The sequence below is a fragment of the Odocoileus virginianus genome, chromosome 13 (genome assembly GCF_023699985.2).
Source record: "Odocoileus virginianus isolate 20LAN1187 ecotype Illinois chromosome 13, Ovbor_1.2, whole genome shotgun sequence".
NCBI lineage: Eukaryota > Metazoa > Chordata > Mammalia > Artiodactyla > Cervidae > Odocoileus > Odocoileus virginianus.
The window spans coordinates 21,022,985-21,044,109 of NC_069686.1; the positions used below are offsets into that span (position 1 = coordinate 21,022,985).

General features: G+C 40.0%; 1 protein-coding gene across 3 annotated transcripts in view; it reads right to left on the reverse strand.

The window, feature by feature from the left end:
• The window catches only part of CERS6 (ceramide synthase 6), a 339,296-nt gene that overhangs the window by 111,737 nt on the left and 206,434 nt on the right, over positions 1–21,125 (reverse strand). The gene's annotated exons all lie outside the window — the stretch shown is intronic.

The window sequence follows — 21,125 nt, forward strand, 5'->3', positions numbered from 1 at the left end:
GCTTTTTTCCTTTTGTATCCATACGAGATGGTGGATGTTCACTAAACCAACTGTGGTGATCATGAGGTACCTAAGTCAAATCATTGTGTTATATACCTTGAACTTACAAGGTGCTGTTTGTTACTTACATCTCAATAAAACTGGAAGTAAAAAAAAGCAGTCTTTCATATTTATTTTACTCTCAGTGACTTGATTATGGTACTGCCCTTTAGAGAAGCCAGACTTTATGTCCACGTTATTCACTCCATGTATCCGCATACACTCCACATATAAAGGCCGAGTGTTGGACAAAGATGGCTATGGATATTCTCCATATCAAATGGAAAAAGAGGACATAGTCAACTGGTCACAGAAATAAAACAGGGATCAGACTTGATTTTTCATTTACTCATGATTTACTCATTACCCATATGATTCTTCATTTACTCTTACAAGGAACGAAACTGAATGAATGCATATTTGTGAGACATCAAGCGGGAGAGCATGATTCCCTCAGGACAGCCGCAACTGGTTCCCTAAGTGTTCAGCGTGAGGGGATGAGGGAAGAGCCAGAGCTCCCAGGATATTTTTGTCATTGTGTATGTAACAATAAATCGGCTTTTGGTTATTTTTTTATTCACTTTGGTAGCCTCACATTATTTTCCCTCTTTGTAAATGTTAAGGTCTGATTAAACTTGAATTATAACTAATATAAGGATGGTTTAGAAAACAAATAGCAATTTATTATTTTGTTCCCTTTTTTAATACCCCACCCTGATACACAGACTTCCCTGGTGGCTCAGATGGTGAAGTGTCTGCCTACAGTGCAGGAGACCCAGGTTCAATCCCTGGGCTGGGAAGATCCTCTGGAGAAGGAAACGGCAACCCACTCCAGTATTCTTGCCTGGAGAATCCCATGGAGGGAGGAGCCTGGTGGGCTACAGTCCACGGGATCACAAAGAGTCAGACACGACTGGGCTTTCACTTTTCTTTCACCCTGATATTTAGCAGGTAAGGACTTGGGACTTCGAGACCATTAATGTTATGCAGTTAATTGAACACACTTGAGTTTCCTTTGAAAGCAAAGGACTAGAGCTGAGAAAACAGCCATAAGACTTAATCCCTCAGTCAAACAATAAATTAGTAAACTAACATTTAGCCCTTGAATTAACTCACTATTCATACGTTTTCACCTATCATTAACTGGTAGTCCATTTTTAGGGGCAATGTTTTGATTATCAACATGAACAGAGGTAAAAATTAAGAGGTCAGCTAGCCTCAGAGAGTGAAAAGTTTCAAATTAATGAAGCTTCTGGCAACAGATTCACTGGTGACCCTAATGACTGGTTTCTATGAATCGAGTTTTCTTATTTGATTATTATTATCACTGTCTGTCAGCAATTGCAATCGCAAATTTACAGTCACTTAACAACCACTTCTTAACATGTCTCATGTGAGGTCAAAGGACATGAGGGTTATCATGAAGCTGCAGAAAACAAAGTGAGATAATGTATGAAAAGGAGATTTGTAAACAACAATACACTGCACATCGCTGCTGATAAATCATAATCACTGGAGTAGCAGGCCTTGTTTCATGAACTGCCTGGGATAAAGTACTCATTCTTTCAAAAGATCCCGATTTGGAAAGCATGAGGACTTAGATGTGTTAGATCTGTCCCAGATGGAAGTCATTTTTTAAAACCCTAAGTTACTTGCTTCCTTCTTCTCTTTAGTTTACAAAACTAATTTATAACTGTTCTAAAGGCTAGGGAGTTAAGAGCATAAATGATCACTTTGGAAGAGGAACATTGTTTGGCCTTAACACATTATCCTTAAGAGGAGGAAAAGAGCATGCTACCTTCAGCAGACATGAAAACCTAGGTAAAAACAGAGCTGGGACTGCTGTCATTGTAATGAGCATCCCTGTAAAACATCACAAATCCACTCCTCTTCAGTCATCTCAGCACCGCTATATACAAAATTGAGTTAGTGAGGCTAATGACTTTTTTTTAAGGTTTCAAAGTTTTTATTCTTCCTCCTTTCCCATTCATTTTTTTATTATATATTTTTATTTTTTAATTGAAGGACAACTGCTTTATAGAATTAAGAAAAATTATAGCACAGATTAAACATCTGCTTCCCAAGAAGACCTCTTCATTCCTTTAATCACAGAAACCTTCTCTCCCCAGTATTCCCATTTCCTTTTATCTTCCCACCTAATCTCCTCGAGCTACTCTTCACTCCTGCCCACTCCCCACCCTGCCCAGTTCATAGGACTGCTACAGTCCTAAAAGGAACATATTTACCTATTTCTAGAGGAATATGTTTGTATTGGTCAAGAAGATGATACTGATTAAAAATGAGGTATGTGGACAAAAGTAATTGTTGGTGCTTTTACAGAGGTGATTTTATTTGGTAGCAGGAAAAACAAAGTGCATATTCACAATTATAAATAAATCCCGTGAAAGAAATTGACATAGTAACTGGAGGGCTACAATACTGCACCACATAGCTGCATTGACATAGACTTGGTTAAGTTGAATCCAACAATCCCTGGAAGCCAAGTGAAGTAGAAAAAAGCAATCAGATATTGCTTTTGGAATGTCATAAATAGATAAAGGGTAAAAAGTACTTTAAATCACCTTAGCATCTCTCTATGAATTAATATGGTGGTGATTTCAGTGCTTCAGAAGTCAGGCTATTTCATTTAAAGATGGTGTTGATATTTGCGGGTCGGGCCAAAGACACGCAAAGGAATTAACAATTGGTGAGCCATTCTCAGGGCTCAGAGCAGGAGGGAAGGCTGTAGGAAACAAGGAATAAGCTTCGTGCATGATTTGGTGGTGGACAGACAGACAGGACAACAGTGTGGACGACATCTTTCCCCCTGGCTCTCTACCAGGACTACTGGACACCCCTTGGCACCTGTGGCTCCTGCCCATCCCCCCTCCCACAAGACACCAACTCAGACGCCTGCAGGAAAGAAAATGGAACAGTGAGGTATCCTTCCCAAAAGGACAGATGTTTCTTTGGCTTTTACCACCTATTCCCCTAATGTCTGAATGAAACCTGGAACAAGTAAACAACTACAGATAAAGTATTAGGACGGAGAACAGCAGCGCCTTTTTCAAAAGTTTGCGTTCCTTTTTCTTTTTCCCTTCTCTATTTTTGAAATTTGCCTTATTTCTCAACACACCTTACTTAATAAGTCATAGCCATCAGTTTAATCTCCTCGACCTTGCAGACAGATAGTAGATCTGGTTCAACAGCTATTTACTGAGATTCTGTTTTCAGGAACTGACCTTTGGTGTTTATCCTAAGACTGAGAAAGGGCATCAGTAACCATGTGGCAAGTACAGCAAACAAACTCTTCCTAGTCCACTGTGGGGGACTGGGTGTTACGGGGCAGAGGAGGCAAGGGCTTAGGACAGACAGCCCAGAGGGAAGAGAGGAAGGGGATGGGAAGGAAGAGGGGTGAAGCTTGAGTGAAGACTTACGTAATCAGTAGGAAGTAGCCAGGTCAGTAAGGGGTGATACTATTTATGTCAACCACTGGCAAACAAAGAGAGTTGCTAGCAGGGGGCAAAAAGCAGATCATTCCCATTAGAAAATGAAATGTTCTACTTTCTAGCACAGTAAATTAAAAGCTTTTTCTGTTGAAAAAATATAAAAACAGGATTTCTGGAAACCTTATGCTTATATACATCTTAGTAGAACTTTGAACACTTTTCAAACTACAACTATTCTTGCATTTTATCATCTCTCTCTCATCTTTCCTGCCATAAAATATCCACAGTAAAGACATTGTATTATATCAGTGAATAGTGAATTGCTTTTAAGAATTTAACTGAACATTGAAATGGAGTATTTTTACTAAGAGAGGCCATTTACAGTGATGAATGTGGGCAAAGACTCACAGGACCTGGGATTGAATGCCAACTCTGCTACTTAACGTTACTTAACCTCTTTGAGACTATTTCTTTTTTCTGTTTTAAATGGGGGTAATAACACACACATCAGAAGGTCAGGGAGACAATCAATTAAGTACCACAACACGGGACACAGCACAGAAGAACACATGGCAGGAGCCTGAGAATGCATGTGGCTGCCAGGGCTGAATACCCTTCTTTCTTTCAAAGTCAGCTGTTGTCTCTCCCCTAGACATCACAGACCAGAAGTATATTTTTAGATTATTTGTATTATGGACTAAGTATAACTTTAAAGAGCAGTTTTTGTCTCTTCCAAAAAAAAAGTATTCACTACCTTCATTCCAATGTGGATAGCCCTTGTTTTTTTCTCCTGAGCTGCAGTGTTGGAGAAGACTCTTGAGAGTCCCTAGGACTGCAAGGAGATCAAATCAGTCCATTCTAAAGGAAATCAACTCTGAATATTCATTGGAAAGACCGATGCTGAAGCTGAAGCTCCAATACTTTGGCCACCTGATACGAAGAGCCAACTCATTAGAAAAGACCCTGATGCTGGGAACGATTGAAGGCAGGAGCAGGGGACGACAGAGGATGAGATGGGTGGATGCCATCACCAACTCAATGGACATGAGTTTGAGCAAGCTCCAGGAGATGGTGAAGGACAGAGGATCCTGGTGTGCTGCAGTCCATGGGGTCGCAAAGAGTCGGACACAACTGAGCAACTAAACAACAACAACTAAGTTAGAGACCCTAAATGGAAAAAAGAAGTGCTTTCTCCTCCTGTGCAAACAGATCACAACAGAAACAGCTACATATTTTCCTGGCCAGGATATAAGCCCTCATTCTTCTGGAAAAGAAACAGGAGAAATCTTTTTTAAACTTACACTTGTTCTCCCCACTCCCACCACTCCTTTCAGAAGTAACTTTGAAATACAGCTGCAAACATTCTGTCCTCTCTCTTCTCCTTTTAAAAATTCAACACTGCCTCTTCAGTACTGGAGAAGCGTTCACAACAAGCAGGAAATGCTTTACCTGTCTGAAATTGACCATTTTGATGGGCGTACTTGACACAAAAATCTACAACTGAGACACCGGAGCCCATTTCTCTAGCGCAGGGGCCAACACCAGGGACAACAGCTATCAAGACTGTTGCATCGGCCAACACAGTTCCCGTGCCTCCAGCTTTTGCCATTTCATGTTTCAACCAAGTGGTCTTTCTTCATCACTAATTCAGTTGTCTGTCACCTCCTTATTTCTTCTTTTCCAACTAAACAGGAGCTAAATTCTTGACCTGGTAAGAACAGCCTTTGCCTGTCAGTCCGTTTATCTGCTTCATCATGCTGGCTGTCCCTCTTTCTCTTCTGCCTCCAGACATACTCCCCACTTCCCAAGTTACAGTCTTAACACTTTTTATTCTTTCCCAACACTGTCCCTCCCTTCACCTCCTTTGCTCATCATCAACATCAGTAGAAGTCTCTGTCTTTTGTCCTCAATACCACCTCCTAGTGCAGTCTTCCTTGAGCACCTGGTCAAAAATTCACACGTGCTACCTGATGTCAAATATATTGGTGAGCAAGTCATAGCTTCCGTTAACTTGTAAGCTCTTTAAGAATAAGGAATTCCTGACCCTTCCAAAGAGAAACTTTAGATTTTATGCTACCTCAGGTCTTAATAAAAATCAAAATTGTGTTACAGAATTTAATTAAATTTTTTCCCCATGACTTTTCAAGATAACAGAATAACACGAACATTTATTGCAGAAGCAGGTGTGTTACCACCTGTGAATTGTCTCCACTTTCATATAGGAAGCAATGAATGCAAAATGACTCCAACTTTAAATGTCCCAAATGGCACTGCTTTCTAAATATATTAGTGACTGTCTTCTGAGAGATCAGGAGAGATAAGTAGAAGATTTTCACAGTGCAATGGGCTGGATAATGGCCTCCAAAGATATCTAAGTTCTAATCCCTAAATCTGTAACTATTACTTTATCTGGCAAAATCAACTTCTAGATGGCGATTAAGAAAACGATCTTGAGATGGGGAAAGCACCATGGTTTATCTGGATGGATCCTGGCTATAATCACAAATATAAGAGGAAGATAGAGGGAGATCTGACTACAGAAAAGGAGAAGGCAATACGACAGAGGCAGAGATTGCAGTGATGAGCTTTGAAGAAGGGGAAGGCGTCACAAGCCAAAGAACACATGCAACCAAAGGGAGCCGACAAGGAAAGTAAACAAATTCTTCCCTCGAGTTTCCAAAAGAAGCAGCTCGGCTGCTACCCTGACTTTTGCCCAGTGAATTGGATTTCTGACCACAGGACTGTAAGAGATTAACTCTGTGTTCATTGTTTTAAGCCACTAAGTCTGTGTTAATCTGTTAGTATTTAGCTTTTTATGGGTACCATACTATAACACAGAATAAGGTTCCTTAAGTTAGGGCCCTTAACAGAAGTGGGGTCCCTGGATCAGCATTGCCATCATCATTCAAGTACTAGTGATAGAATTGCTAGAGACAGGAATCCTCAGGCCTCGTCCAAATCTATGGAATCAGAAGCTCTGCGTTAAGCCTAGCCATCTGTGGCTTAGCAAACCCTCCTGGTGATTCTCAGACATGTTCAAGTTTGAGACCCACTCTTGGAACATTTTTCTTCTTTGAACTTAGTAATTATTTGGATGTCCTACATTTTAACAGGATGAAATAATCTCATATTATAATATTGTTTCACTTATTTGAAATAAATGCTGTAAGAACACAAAGTGAAAAACAGTAAGGACATCTTAAATACACTGCTGCAAAAATAAACAAAAAAAGTCTTAAAATAATGAGAGGCCACTACCAATCTAAAGTCTCTTTTCTCTGTGCTTACAGGTTTGAACCAGTAGCAGGCGGGTATGAATACAATCACTGGCATTAGCTACTAAATAAAATAATTTTTCTTAGCAATCAAAATAGATTTTAAATTAATGGAATCACAAACCAGTACTTTTTCTCACAATTTCCCTATTATTCAGGAGTCCATTCTGTACTTCTATCAATTTCTTGCTCTAGGATTGCCATATTGAGCACATGAGGATAAAACCTGCAATGTTACATTAAGTGTGATTTTTTTTTTTTAATTCAAATGTAGTTAAGCAGGAACTTCTAAAAGGAGACAAATAGCATTTCCAACCTGATACCCAAAAAGAGCCATAGGTACAACTTTTCCACAACATGATGACACAAAACCTATTTCTTCAGAAAGCCAGACTTCATACTACAAGCATCTATTTATTGAATGACTGAATTAATGTGTCACATCTGGATAAGAGACATTCCCAAAATCAAGCAGAATCATAATCTAAACTCCATTTAATTTATACATTCTCATCCATAGGACTACAGCAGTTATATATATAACTTGTAGGACTGTGTTTTTCTTTGCAGTAGTATATTTGGCAATCAGAATTTTGCCAGTCTCTGTTGACCATACTTCATGGTTATGCAGTACACAGAAATCACCTAGAGGAGGCCACTGTTTGAGAATAAAGGACTGGTGAATAAGGAAGGGAAGTGAGAAACAATTTCCCAGCCTGGAACCTTGTAAATTAGGTCAACCAATCCCAAATCAAATCGTATCCACAGTATTTAGTAATTTCATTTTTACATGGCCCCTTTTTCATAATTCACATGAAATCAAGACAATTAGCAAAGCACCACTGTCTCAATTTCTTTACAGCTTCAACCATTAGTTTAAGTAAAAACTGAGGTGAGGATGACAGGAGCCAATATTAGGAACGAAGTGAGAAGAGATACTTCCTGCTTCACGCTTCATCTCACCGGTGATGCCTGCACACACGGGTGCACGTATGTGCACACTTCATGCAGCAGTGATACGCATGCACGCCCACACACACAGCATTGCAGTCTAGTTACTACCTCTATTTGTATTGGAATAGGTAGTGCCAAATAAGATTTTTCTGCTTATGCTGAATACACATGCACCCTATAAAGAATCCATGTTTGGGCATTTTATTAATATACTTATTTTTAACTTCCTAAACAAAAATCTGCTATGGAAAGGAAGACACAGCCACAAAGGAGATGCTGACAACTTACATAGCGCTACTGCTGAGGAAAACAGACTATGTGTCTTACTCTGTGGTTACTAAATGCCTTCCTAGTACCCAAGTCACTGCAGAAACAACTATTCGAGTCTTACCAATTAATGAACTTGAGGAAGATGGACCTGACTCTATCCTAGGCAGGAAGGGAAAGTGAAATGCTAATGGTTACCATACACTCCGCAATTTTCATTGTATCCGGGCGACACTGTATACTGCAAAGGAGAGTGGAGAACACTGTATCTTTCAGTTTGGGAGCCTAAGAATCAGTCTGAGGCTCTCTGAATACACAGTTCACACAACTGTGGTAATGGAATCCCTTAGACCTCCTGGAACATCCTTCAGTCAGCAATTAGCAGTGAGACCCTGGGTACCAGTGACCATGGCTTTACTAACTGGATCACATATACACACACTTCTTAAGACACAAGACAGAAATATTGGGAACACTCAATCTACTCCTCGTAACTAATATTCAAAGGATACACCTGGTTAGATGTACTACTCACAGAAGAGGAAGAGTTTGGCCAGAATTCAAACCACTACCTACCAGTTCAGGGAAAGAAGGTAATTTTATCTAATTTTACTGCCAACCCTGTATACAAAACTAACAGGAAATAGGGTAACCACAAATAATGAGAATTCTCAACTAATCTCCATGCTTGATTTCAGTCATGAATTTTTCAGCTTTTCCCCAAAATTTTAAAATAAAATTGCTATGAAATAGCAAAGATCTGTTTAATTGAAAAAAATGTCTAAAAGAAGATGATAATCCAACAGGGAGGATCTGAAAGTTAGCAAGTGGGACTGGGTACCTAGAATAGTCAGATTCGTAGAGTCAGAAAGTACAATGGTAGATGCCGCGGGGGCGGGGGGCGGGGGGCAGGGAGTTAGTGTTTAATGGGGACAGAGTTTCAGTTTAGGAAGGGGAAAAATTCAGGAGACGGATAATGGTGCGAGTTGCACAACAATGTGAACGAACTTAACACCACTGAACTGTAGAGTCAAATGTACTTAAAATAGTATGTTTTATATTATGTGATTTTTATCACAATAAAAGAGATTAAGGAAAAAGGAAAGTGAGCAAGTGGGGCAGAGAAGGGTGAAGTGGGATCAGTGGTTTGAGCAATCATGTTGCTTGCAGAGGGTTACAATAGTAATGGAGGAAAAAGTAATGTCAATGTCTCGTTAGGCTCTGTTGGTGGGGATTAAGGATATTATTTCACAGCCATTCATGGATGGATGAGGCTGGGAAGGTGGATGTAATTAAAATGACTTTCCACCATCATCTTAGACTTCCCTGCTCCATTCATTCACTGCTTTGGGGTATGTGGAAGGAGAAGGAGCAGGACCCACAGAGAAGATATAGGGAAGAGGTAGTGTCATGTGTTAATAAGATGAGAGACTGCATATTGGGGTCAGGAAGGAGGCAGGATGCCCATTCCACACAAACACCAGGTTTCTTTACAATGAGGACACAGAACTAAGCCCTCATTAGCTGTAAAGTCCAATCTCTTTAAAACAACAATCAAGCCCTTCCCAAACACATTACCAGTGTTATTTCCCCAATTTCTCCATCATGTAGTCTCAAACAGACCTTGTTTTCCAGTTTTCCCACTCTGTTCTTCCCACCTAAGAATGCTTTCACTAACCACCCCCTCCCCCACACTCTGACAATGGCGGCTCATTCAGGAGGGCTCAAACTAAATACTACTTCCCTGCAGTTTTCAATTTCCTCAATTGCATCTCTTTCCCATGCTCAAGACAGAACCCTGTACTTCTATCATTTGTCACAAAGTCTCATATTGTAAGTATTAATAGAAAAATTTTAACTTTCTACCATACTACAAGATCCTCATAGGTAAGAATTATTCCTTCCCTCTCCTCTTCCATCTACCACTAGGTCTTGGCAGCACATATGTTTAATAAATGTTAGCTAAGTTGAATTAAATTCCTATGTTATTGACGATGCCAGGGAAGGGAAGAACAATAATAGTATTAGCTCAGGAACTCAGACTGACCTGCTGTTTTATCTGTGATGCTTAGAATAATTGGGCTTCCCTGATAGTTCAGTTGGTAAAGAATCTGCCTGCAATGCAGGAGACCTCAGTTCAATTCCTGGGTTGGGAAGATACCCTGGGGAAAGGAAAGGCTACCCACTCCAGTATTCTTGGGCTTCCCTTGTGGCTCAGCTGGTAAGGAATCAGCTTGCAATGTGGGAGACCTGGGTTTGATCCCTAGGTTGGGAAGATATGCTGGAGAAAGGAAAGGCTACCCATTCCAGTATTCTGGCCTGGAGAATTCCATGGACTGTATAGTTCATGGGGTTGCAAAGAGTTAGACACGACTGTGCAACTTTCACTTTCACTGAGAATAATCTCTGTCATAGGTAAGAACTCAAAAGACACTGAACAAAAGAATGAACAAATGAAGAGAGATCAGTAGCTCCCCACAGTAATAGGCAGAAGCTCTTGGAAGAGCCCTTTATACAACAGTTTTTGATCCTCAAATGTCTTGTGCCCACATCTGCAGTCAACACCAGCAGAAGCTGCTTTATATGGCAGCTATAGGAGGACCAAACACCATCATTAATTTTTCTCACTGAAGTGTAAGTTACAAACAGTTACAATGCACAAATCTAAGTGCATAGAAATATGCTATGTCTCCATATGTATACACCCACATCAACTGTCTACATACAGTCACTTATGTCACCACTACCCAGATCAAGATCTAGAATACTTTTAGCATTCCAGCAGGCTCTCTCCTGCCCTCTCCAATACAACTGCCTCTATCACGACAGATTAATTCTGCCTGAAAACAAAAACTTTATTCTTTTCACTGTTCACTGCTTTATAGAAGCCTAAATTCCCTGAGGACAAAATGGCCATCTTCCCTGTGCTTTGGAAAAATCATTCCAAGGTGACTGGTATCACAGACTGTTGTGCAAAAAATCCTAAAATAATGACAGGAATGGCCTCTAGCAGGAGGGCCATTCCCACATGCATTAATAATGGAGAAGGGGGCAAAGACAAAACCCTAGGCCGTGTGTCCCACCTTACAGCAAACTGCAGCTGAGCCAGTATCCAGATGCTCCATGAGCCAGTTTCTCAGAGCCACACGTGGAGCTCTAAATAGAGCAAGGGCTGGTCAGCTCTGCTTCACACCCAGTCCTTTTGCTAAGTACCCCCAACCCCACCTCTCATGGCCAAGATCAAGTCTTCCCTGAAGAGACAGAACATTGGCTGCCGAACTAGAACATCTCATTACTTCTCCCAGAAAGCTGCTGTTTTTTTTTAAAGCAAAGAACATCTGGTTTGTTTCATTATCGTTGATGAGGACAATGTTTCATTATGATGACCATTGTATGCAAAAGCCATTAGCTCTCAGATTTTACTAAAAAAAATAAAAATAAAAAATAACCTTAAGAAAAAGAAACCCTTTTTGAATTCAGTAAAGAATTTTAAGTGTCAGATAATGCTTCAACTAATGCAAAGTGAACATGCAGGTACAGATTTTGAAACATAGATCAATATTTCATATCAAATTACCTGAACTCTTCTGAGAGTGACTAGTTTTCTATTCCCCACGGAAACAGGAGACGAATACTAATGCAATCCAGTTCTCAGCACTGCTGTCAGCCAAAGGAAGCCCGTAGCACTAGCTTTGTTACAGCATATAAACAAGGACCAATGTTTTTCAGAGCCAAGTTCAGCTCTAAACATTTTGAGAAGTTTAAGTCTATGCCTTCAGGGGACTATTTAATAATGAAGTCATATTTAAATCAGGGTTATTTCAGTAGTCTCTGAACTGTAAGTCAGCTTTTATTTTGAAAGTTTCTACAAAGTTGGTATTTTATTGAGGAAGCTGAAAAGATAAGATTCATGGTTTGATCAAGGACCAACTCCATAAACCCTTGTATATATAATTACCTAAGAGCAAGTATCACTCAGTAAGGCATAAGTCACCACATATACTTGGGAATTCACATAAGAACCTCCTCCTCCTCCCACAAAAATGCATTTCAGCTTCATGAACTCCTCTAAGTCCTGAAATCTTTCTACTGCATGGCCTCGAAAAAGCTCTCAATATGAATGTCATTCTCTCAAGACAAAGCCTGAATACAAAATGAAAATCTGGGTAAAAGGTTTCTCGATGTTATTTAGGGAAAGTTAAGCATCACTACAAACAAAGCTAGTGGAGGTGATGGAATTCCAGTTGAGCTATTTCAAATCTTAAAAGATGATGCTGTGAAAGTGCTGCACTCAATATGCCAGCAAATTTGGAAAACTCAGCAGTGGCCACTGGACTGGAAAAGGTCAGTTTTCATTCCAATCCCAAAGAAAGGCAATGCCAAAGAATGCTCAAAGTACTACACAACTGCACTCATCTCACACACCAGCAAAGTAATGTTCAAAATTCTCGAAGCCAGGCTTCAGCAACACATGAACCGTGAACTTCCAGATGTTCAAACTGATTTTAGAAAAGGTAGGGGAACCAGAGATCAAATTGCCAACATCCGCTGGATCATCGAAAAAGCAAGAGAGTTCCAGAAAAACATCTATTTCTGCTTTATTGACTATGCCAAAGCCTTTGACTGTGTGGATCACAAGAAACCAGAAAATTCTTAAAGAGATGGGAATACCAGACTACCTGACCTGCCTCTTGAGAAACTTATATGCAGGTCAGGAAGCAACAGTTAGAACTGGACATGGAACAACAGACTGGTTCCAAATAGGAAAAGGAGTACATCAAGGCTGTATATTGTCACCCTGCTTATTTAACTTATATGCAGAGAACATCATGAGAAATGCTGGGCTGGATGAAGCACAAGCTGGAATCAAGATCGCTGGGAGAAATATCAATAACCTCAGATATGCAGATGACACCACCCTTGTGGCAGAAAGTGAAGAAGAACTAAAGAGCCTCTTGATGAAAGTGAAAGAGGAGAGTGAAAAAGTTGGCTTAAAGCTCAACATTCAGAAAACTAAGATCATGGCATCTGGTACCATCACTTCATGGCAAATAGATGGGGAAACACTGGAAACAGTGTCAGACTTTACTTTTGGGGGCTCCAAAATCACTGCAGATGGTGATTGCAGCCATGAAATTAAAAGATGCTTACTCCTTGGAAGGAAAATTATGACCAACCTAGATTAGCATATTAAAAGGCAGAGACATTACTTTGCCAATATATGTCTGTCTAGTCAAGGCTATGGTTTTTCCTGTAGTTGTGTATGGATGTGAGAGTTGGACTATAAAGAAAGTTGAGCACCAAAGAATTGATGCTTTTGAACTATGGTGTTGGAGAAGACTCTTGAGAGTCCCTTGGACTGCAAGAGTTCCAACCAGTCCATCCTAAAGGAGATCAGTCCTGGGTGTTCACTGGAAGGACTGATGTTAAAGCTCAAACTCCAGTATTTTGGCCACCTGACGAGAAGAGCTGACTCATTTGAAAAGACCCTGATGCTGGGAAAGATTGAGAGCAGGCAGAGAAGCAGATGACAGAGGATGAGATGGTTGCATGGCATCACTGACTCAATGGACATGAGTTTGGGTAGACTTCAGGAGTTGGTGATGGACAGGAAGGCCTGGAGTGCTGCGGTTCATGGGGTCGAAAAGAGTCGGACATGACTGAGTGACTAAACTGAACTGAATACTTGATCTTAGTCAAAAGGCATCCCAGGTGGCTCAGCAATCAAGAATCTGGATGCCTGCAATGCAGGAGACACAGGAGACCTGAGTTCAAGCCCTGGGTTGGAAAGATCCCCATAGAGAAGGAAATGGCAACACACTCCAGTATTCTTGGGGCTTCTCTGATAGCTCAGTTGGTAAAGAACCCGCCTGCAATGTGGGAGACCTGGGTTCAATCCCTGGGTTGAGAAGATCCCCTGAAGAAGGGAAAGGCTACCCACTCCAGTATTCTGACCTGGAGAATTCCATGGACTCTATGGGGTCGAAAAGAGTCGAACACGGCTAAGTGACTTTCACTTTAGCCAAAAAGCTGAGAAGTGACATGGTGAAAGTTTATACAACCTAAATCAATGTGTTGCCATCTCATTAAATTAAAAGCTATAACCTCAGTGCTGAAGGAATGGTTTTATCATCTGAAGTTTTAATTTATTCTAGGCAATGAACAATTTACATTTCCTGAGCTACAGAAAATACTGAATTTTATTAACTAGCTTCTTACTGTGAATAGTATATTAACGGGTTTCTAGTCATATTGTAGAAAGTATCATGGAAGGAGAGAATAAATTGTATTGTATAATTATTGGGTTGGTCAAAAGTCCATACCACCTTAAGGAAACACCCAAATGAACCTTTTGGCCAACCTAGTACATTATTGGTCTATACCCATCAGAAAATTAAGAGACAATTTCTGATAAGATCCAAATCACTAAGAATACAGCAAGCCGCCAATTCTCAGCTTTACCAAAGCGAGTTCATTTGGAAGCAGAAAAATGAAGCAAATATGATGCTTAATTTGGATGTTTTGAATATAATCACTAAATTTAACTCTGTGTTCTGAATATGAATTCAGTTATAAGACAGAGCCTCTGTTTTTCCTTAGTCACTGCTCCAGCCTCATCAGCCCAGTAGACCTACTCAGTCAGTAACTAAGCCTGGATACAAGTAGGCTATATAGCCAAATATGCTGCTGCTGCTGCCAAGTCGCTCCAGTCGTGTCCGACTCTGTGCAACCCCACAGACGACAGCCCACCAGGCTCCTCTGTCCCTGGGATTCTCCAGGCAAGAATACTGGAGTGGTTTGCTATTTCCTTCTCCAATAGCCAAATATACCTAGATTTAAATCCCAGCCCTCCCACTGACTAGCTATGTGACCTTGGACACATTACTGATCCTTTGCTAGCCTTGGTTCCTTCATGTATAAGGATGAGGAGTTATACAGTACAACATATGAGAAATGAGTAAGAATGTCTGGCCCACAGTGAGTGCTTAGCACAGTGTAACTATCCTTACTTATCATGATTACGATTATGATTAGTGATGCAAAATTGCATTCTGGCTATACACTAAGCCAAGAATGTTTCCAAAGCATTACCCCACTCCAAAAAAGGTGGGACTTTCATTGTGAAAGAGGTTGTTAAAGTATTGTATGAAATGAAGAATTTATTGTCTAACATAGGCCATGTAAATCTGTTATGGAAAAAGAACTTAAATCTTACCAGAATCCCACTGAAGACTAAAAAAGCTTATTAGGAAGTCTATGCTATAGAACCCTGTTCAGGGTCCTGAGGCAGCCTGGATGGGAGCTGAGAATGAGGGAGAAAGGATACATGTAGATCCACGGCTGAGTCCCTTTGCTGTTCACTTGAAACTATCACAACATTGTTAATTGGCTATGTTGTCATTGTTCAGTTGCCCAGTTGTGTCTGACTCTTCACTTCAGAAAGAATTCAATTGGCTATACCTCAATACAAAATAAAAAGTTAAAAAAGAAGTCTATGCTAGGGCCATAGTGGGGCATTCTGGGCAATAAGACCTCAGAGAAGCCGTGAGAGGAAACGTGGGGACTAGGGCAGTCAGGATTAGGTAAACAAGAACAGATGGGGAGTTTTTAAATGAAACTTCCATATGTCTTTGCCATTTAAATGCAACCCAACTTCAAAAAATTTTTTCTCCTTTTTAAAAGTTACAACTGCAAACACTTTCATAATCCATAATTTCACAAATCATGCACAATCATTCCCATCCTAATTCCTATATCTTAAGGTTAACTTTTTAAATAAAAAAGAAAATAGTAAAGATATCTTGAGAAAAATTAACCATCCACAGTTCCTCTCTAAAAGAAGTCTTAACATTTTTACCTATTACATCCAATTTGCTATATATATATGATTTTCAAAGCAAAATCAATGAGTTTTCAAAGCAATGAGTTTGTTACTTATTTTCATGTAAAGTTCTACTTAATGTTTTACCAGCTCTACAAATAATATAGTAATTTTATAGTCATTATTTTTAAGTAGTTGCATGCTATTTTGCCCTTTTGATAACAACAATTTAAACAATTCTAATATTAGGCATCAAGGTTGTTTGACGTTCTATTTTGGATTTGCTAATATAATTTGCATATAAGTGTATGTGTGTATAAGTATTTTTAAGTTGTAATAAAACTTTATACATGTATATTTTTTGCTTCCATATAATTCATTCCTCAGGATAAATTCATAGGAGTTGAACTGCTAAGTCACAGTATATGAACATTCTTATGGTTATTATTCTATATCACCATTTTGCTTTCTAAACAGTTTGTACCAGCTTGCCATAATGATTAGCTATTTGAAAATCTTCACTGAATTATGGAGTAAGAATTTTTAAATGTTATATATTTTAAAAATAATAAAATAAAAATAATTTAAAATGTTGCATTAGTCTACATTACTAATTTTAGAGATGTAGCAATTCAATCCCAGAGAACCTAACTTGTTTAACATTGCAAAACTGATTAACCGCCAGGTCTTCTGGCTCCTTCTTCAGGGTCCTCACTGAAACACACTATCTTCAGTTTCTCTCTGGCTTCAGAATATTCTTCTCAGCTAGGATACCAGACATAAGTCAAGGGCAAATGAAAGGTATGAGGGAACCAGAAAATATTCAAGAGGACAGATGTGGGAAGGAGATACAGAAGATACAATAAGGAGAAGCCTTGAAGGGCAATTTCCTCAGGTGATGCCAGATAATTTCCATTCCAGGCAGCAAATCTACCTGTCTGCAAGCATCAAAGCGAAGTCAGCACAAAGGATTTCACTGGACTAGAAGGCAGCTGCAGCACTAGACGGAAAGCATCGAAGGATTATAGGAGACAGGCATTCACAGCTGCCAAGAGTCCCCTCTAAATTAGCAATAATTAGTGTTATGTCTTACATTTTCAAAGTACTATAGAGTTTCCACAGAACTCCTACATGCAAGCTGGGGAGGCCAAGGCAAGCATCATCTTCCCATTTCACAGACGAGAAAAATGAGGTTTCAGGGAGCAAAGGTACCATTAAGTACAACTGGCAAAGCAGAGACAGAAACTTCAGTCCCATGATGTTCTCCCATTGTGATGTGACTTCTATTTTCTAGTCAGGTGAATTTACTAATAAAAATTAAAAACATTTCTTGAACTGCTAGATTTTGAAACCTGTTTTCTAAATCTTTTTTTTTTTTTTTTTAAACAACCTAGAAATTGTAAAGACCACAAGACTGGCTGAGAGTCTTTCTTCAGGCAAGTCAATTGATTCTTTTAAAATTGTTTCTTCTTTTCTGAAATGAGAAATTTGAGATAGTTGATCTTTAGGGTCCCTTTCCAATGTCTACTGTATTCTATGTCATTTGATGGGGCCTTTTTCTTAAGTAAAGCTCCCAATGTCAAGCCTCCTTAAACAAGTGATGTGCTGTAAGCAATTTAAAAATTTTAAAATAATACAAAGAAAATGCTTATTGGACACATATTATAATGACTGGGCAATTTTTATTTCCATATCAAAATAGGCAAAAGGACAACAATGCTGCTTTCACTTCAGAAAGATTCCAAGAGAACCAACAGGGGAAAAGGAACACCTTGAAACATGACACCAGAGGAATAGTCTGGCTTTCTTTGCTGACCTTTGAAAAGCACACCCAATGAATAATAAGTTATGCCATAATTCAGGCCAGGTTCAGAAAGTTTAAGGGAAATGGGTAAAGTGCTCAGTTGGCCAAGGTACTTTTCAAATGTGAGTTTTCACCCCTGGTTAGTTATGAAGTCAATATAATCAGTAGCAATTTGCATATTTTTAAAATGTAATGAAATAAATTATGGTAAGTTGTCAGAGTGTATAATACAATGCAGCACAGTGGGAAGTCTGTTTTTTTTTTTTTTTGCATAAAAGAATTTTTAGTGGTCAGATCCCAGTGAATAATGCCTGTCATCGCTTGATTCTGTTAACATGTGGTATTAGATACGCTCTTAAGAAAGTGTATAGTGCATCACCAAAAGCTATTTAGTTTGGATTAGGTAGAGTAAAAGAAAACTTCAAAAATCTTTGTTCTTTGATAGAATTTTTTAAATATAAAAACAGAAAAAATCCAAAGCAGTATTCAAAAATAATAAATGTCACCTTGGACTATGGCAACCCACTCCAGGATCCTTGCCTGGGAAACCCCTTGGACAGAGGAGAATGGAGCACTATGGTCCAAAGGTTTGCGAAGAGTCAGACGTGCAGCAGTGATAGCAGCAACCTTATCTAATCAAACACTCTGTGCTTGTTTCTTTTTCTCATGTCTTACTTATCCCTTAGAGGCAGTCTCACTCCCCCATCTAACCCTCACTCATGATATCATAAGGTGGACAGTCTTGAGCTGGCTCTAAGGAGCTGGTCCCTTGCTGAGCTCTGACTCTAGGTAGGCACTAGAGGAGGCAGGAAGACTGCCAGATGAAGAAAGGATGTGCTCCTTTCTGTTTTGCTTCCCGTTCTCACCTTCACTCCCCAGCCCCCCTCCCACCCCACCCTCCAGCATTGCATCTGCACCCCAGACAGTTCATCCCAGTGGCTGCAGTTGGTTGCACTCTTCCCTCATTCTCAGAATCAGCCTCCTTGTGGTTTCTGAGAAACACAATAGCCAGTCAGCGTTTTCTCAGCAGAAGGCCTGTCCAGATCCATGGTTCCTTCTTCAAGTGTCTGGGTTCTAATAACTCCAACCCCTTCCTATAAGCCCCCATCCTCAGGGCTCTAGCTTCTTCCTGCCATTACTGCCTCCATGAGACCTCAGTGCAGCACTGAGCGAAGTGCTGTGGGCAGACAAGCGCCAGTCCTTGAAATGTTTGTTATTGTTTCATCAGAATGTCAATTAACTACATTGCTAAGCACACTGTTCAGTTCAGCTGACTCTTCTTCAGAGGCAGACTCTCTCAAAAACAGAAGCAGTGAGTTGATTTACATTCAAGTCAAGCTCCTTATCTCATGGCAGACTGGTAGCAAACAGATCGATTACTCTGAATGATACCGTCTTAGTGACTTGCTCTTGGTTTATAATTCTTTACATTATATTCATTCCAAGAATCACTCCTGTGGTTTCTGTCTCCTAATGGAGACCCTGACTGATAGAGAGATTAGGTAGAGATATATTTTGAGTAAACATTATGTTAATTATCTATATGCATGTGTACAGGCTTTCCAGGTTTTGCTAGTGGTAAAGGACCCGCCTGCCAATGCTGGATATATAAGAGACGCAGGTTCAATCCCTGGGTCAGGAAGACCCCCCAACCCACTCTAGTATTCTTGCCTGGAGAATCCCCATGGACAGAGTAGCCTGGCAGGCTACAGTCCACAGGGTCACAAAGAGTCAGACACAACTGAAGTGACTTACCACACACACACACGCATGCATGTGTAGAAAACTGTGATATAAAATGTGCCCTATGGTCAAAAAGTTGTTACTATATTAGCCTAATGGATAGATTACATAGAAAAAAATATTTACCTAAGTACCGGTTGCAAATGTATCTCATGGACATCCTGTGACACTATATTTTTTTAAAATTAGTAAAGGAACACAAAGAAAGTATTTAAGGAACTCTACTCAATATAAATGTCCACCTACGAATGAGAAAAAAGGTAGTAATAAGTGAGAGATAACTTACTCTATTTTCAAAGGTTTGACATATGGTTCATTTCAAGACCTAGAAAAATGTATTAATTTGTACGAGTACACCGTGTGCTGGGACTTCAGAGCACCTCAACTAATTCTGTGTCTTCTTTTATGAAAGTACTTGTCTCTGCCAATCATATTTATGGAGAAAAGAGTCACTTGTGTCAGCAATTACAGGAGCAGTCTATTAAAACTATTGAAATAGTTTAGATTCTACTATTTAAATACATCCTACTAACTCAACAATGACTTCACTTAATAGTTCACTAACGTGTGTGTAAGGTTTATGCCTGCCAGGGTCTACTTCCATCATCAGAGTTACTGCTGTCTCTAAAGGCAGCTTGGAGCTAGGAAAGAAGGACAGCATATAACATCTGCACACCTAAGCATTAGCCCCTCACCATAAATGAGGTGCACCCTCTTATCTGTCATCATAAAACTATAGAAAACATTTTGCTGATTTCCTATGAGGGAAAAACACACACACACACACACACACACACACACTTTCTTTGTAGGATGTCTGAAAATATGGGGCCAATGATTTCATCCTTTATTATAGAACTATCCATAGGGTGGCCTGTACACAATTTATCACCTATACTGGGTCAGTACAAGAGGTAGGTAAGTGCCAAGGACCCTGAGACAATTCATGCGGGAAGTCAGCCTGTGTCCTGCTCTGAAGATATGTTCACACATCAACTACAGGAACTATGACACAATGGAGGGGAAATCAACACAGAATAAATGATAAAAAGTACAATAGATCAATATTTCTCTCATGCTTCTAAATATCTGGCATATGAAAACTATTTCTAGTCACATAGGGTCTTTTCCCATCATATAGCCTTTCTTCAGAAAAACTGGAATATGTTAAAAAATTAAGCACATGTGGCAACCATGAGGGAGAAGGAAATGGCAACCCACTCCAGTATTCTTGCCTGGAGAATCCCAGGGACAGAGGAGCCTGGTCTATGGGGTTGCAGAGAGTCAGACATGACTGAATCGACTTAGCAGCAGCAGGCAACCATGAGAATGCGCCTCTTAGATCTTGGACTGCTGGGAGTGTGGCTGACTCATGGCCCCAGTGCTGGGCAATAAAATCTACAGCTGTATTTGCGTGAAAGCTCCACTGCTCACAGACTGCTGGCAGCCCATGACTGAGCACGCCAGGAATACGTCAGAAAGCCCATTTCTGGGAGACGTACATCTCCTCTGATGATCCACAGTGGCTCCAGGGCTGCCCAGTGGCCTGACTGCATTCTCCTTGGAAAGGCACAGCAAGTGGTCTTAGAGTTTCATCCACACTTTCCTTCCTTCCCTCTCTCCAGCACTCATGGTCAGACTTACATTGTGGTCTGAAAGCTCTTCTAGCTTCCTGGCCAACTCGCTCTCCATTATCTTTTTGAGACATTTCACTCATCAATTTCTTGCACATTTAATCTCTTCTTGGCATCTGTTTCCCAGAGGACTCAGAC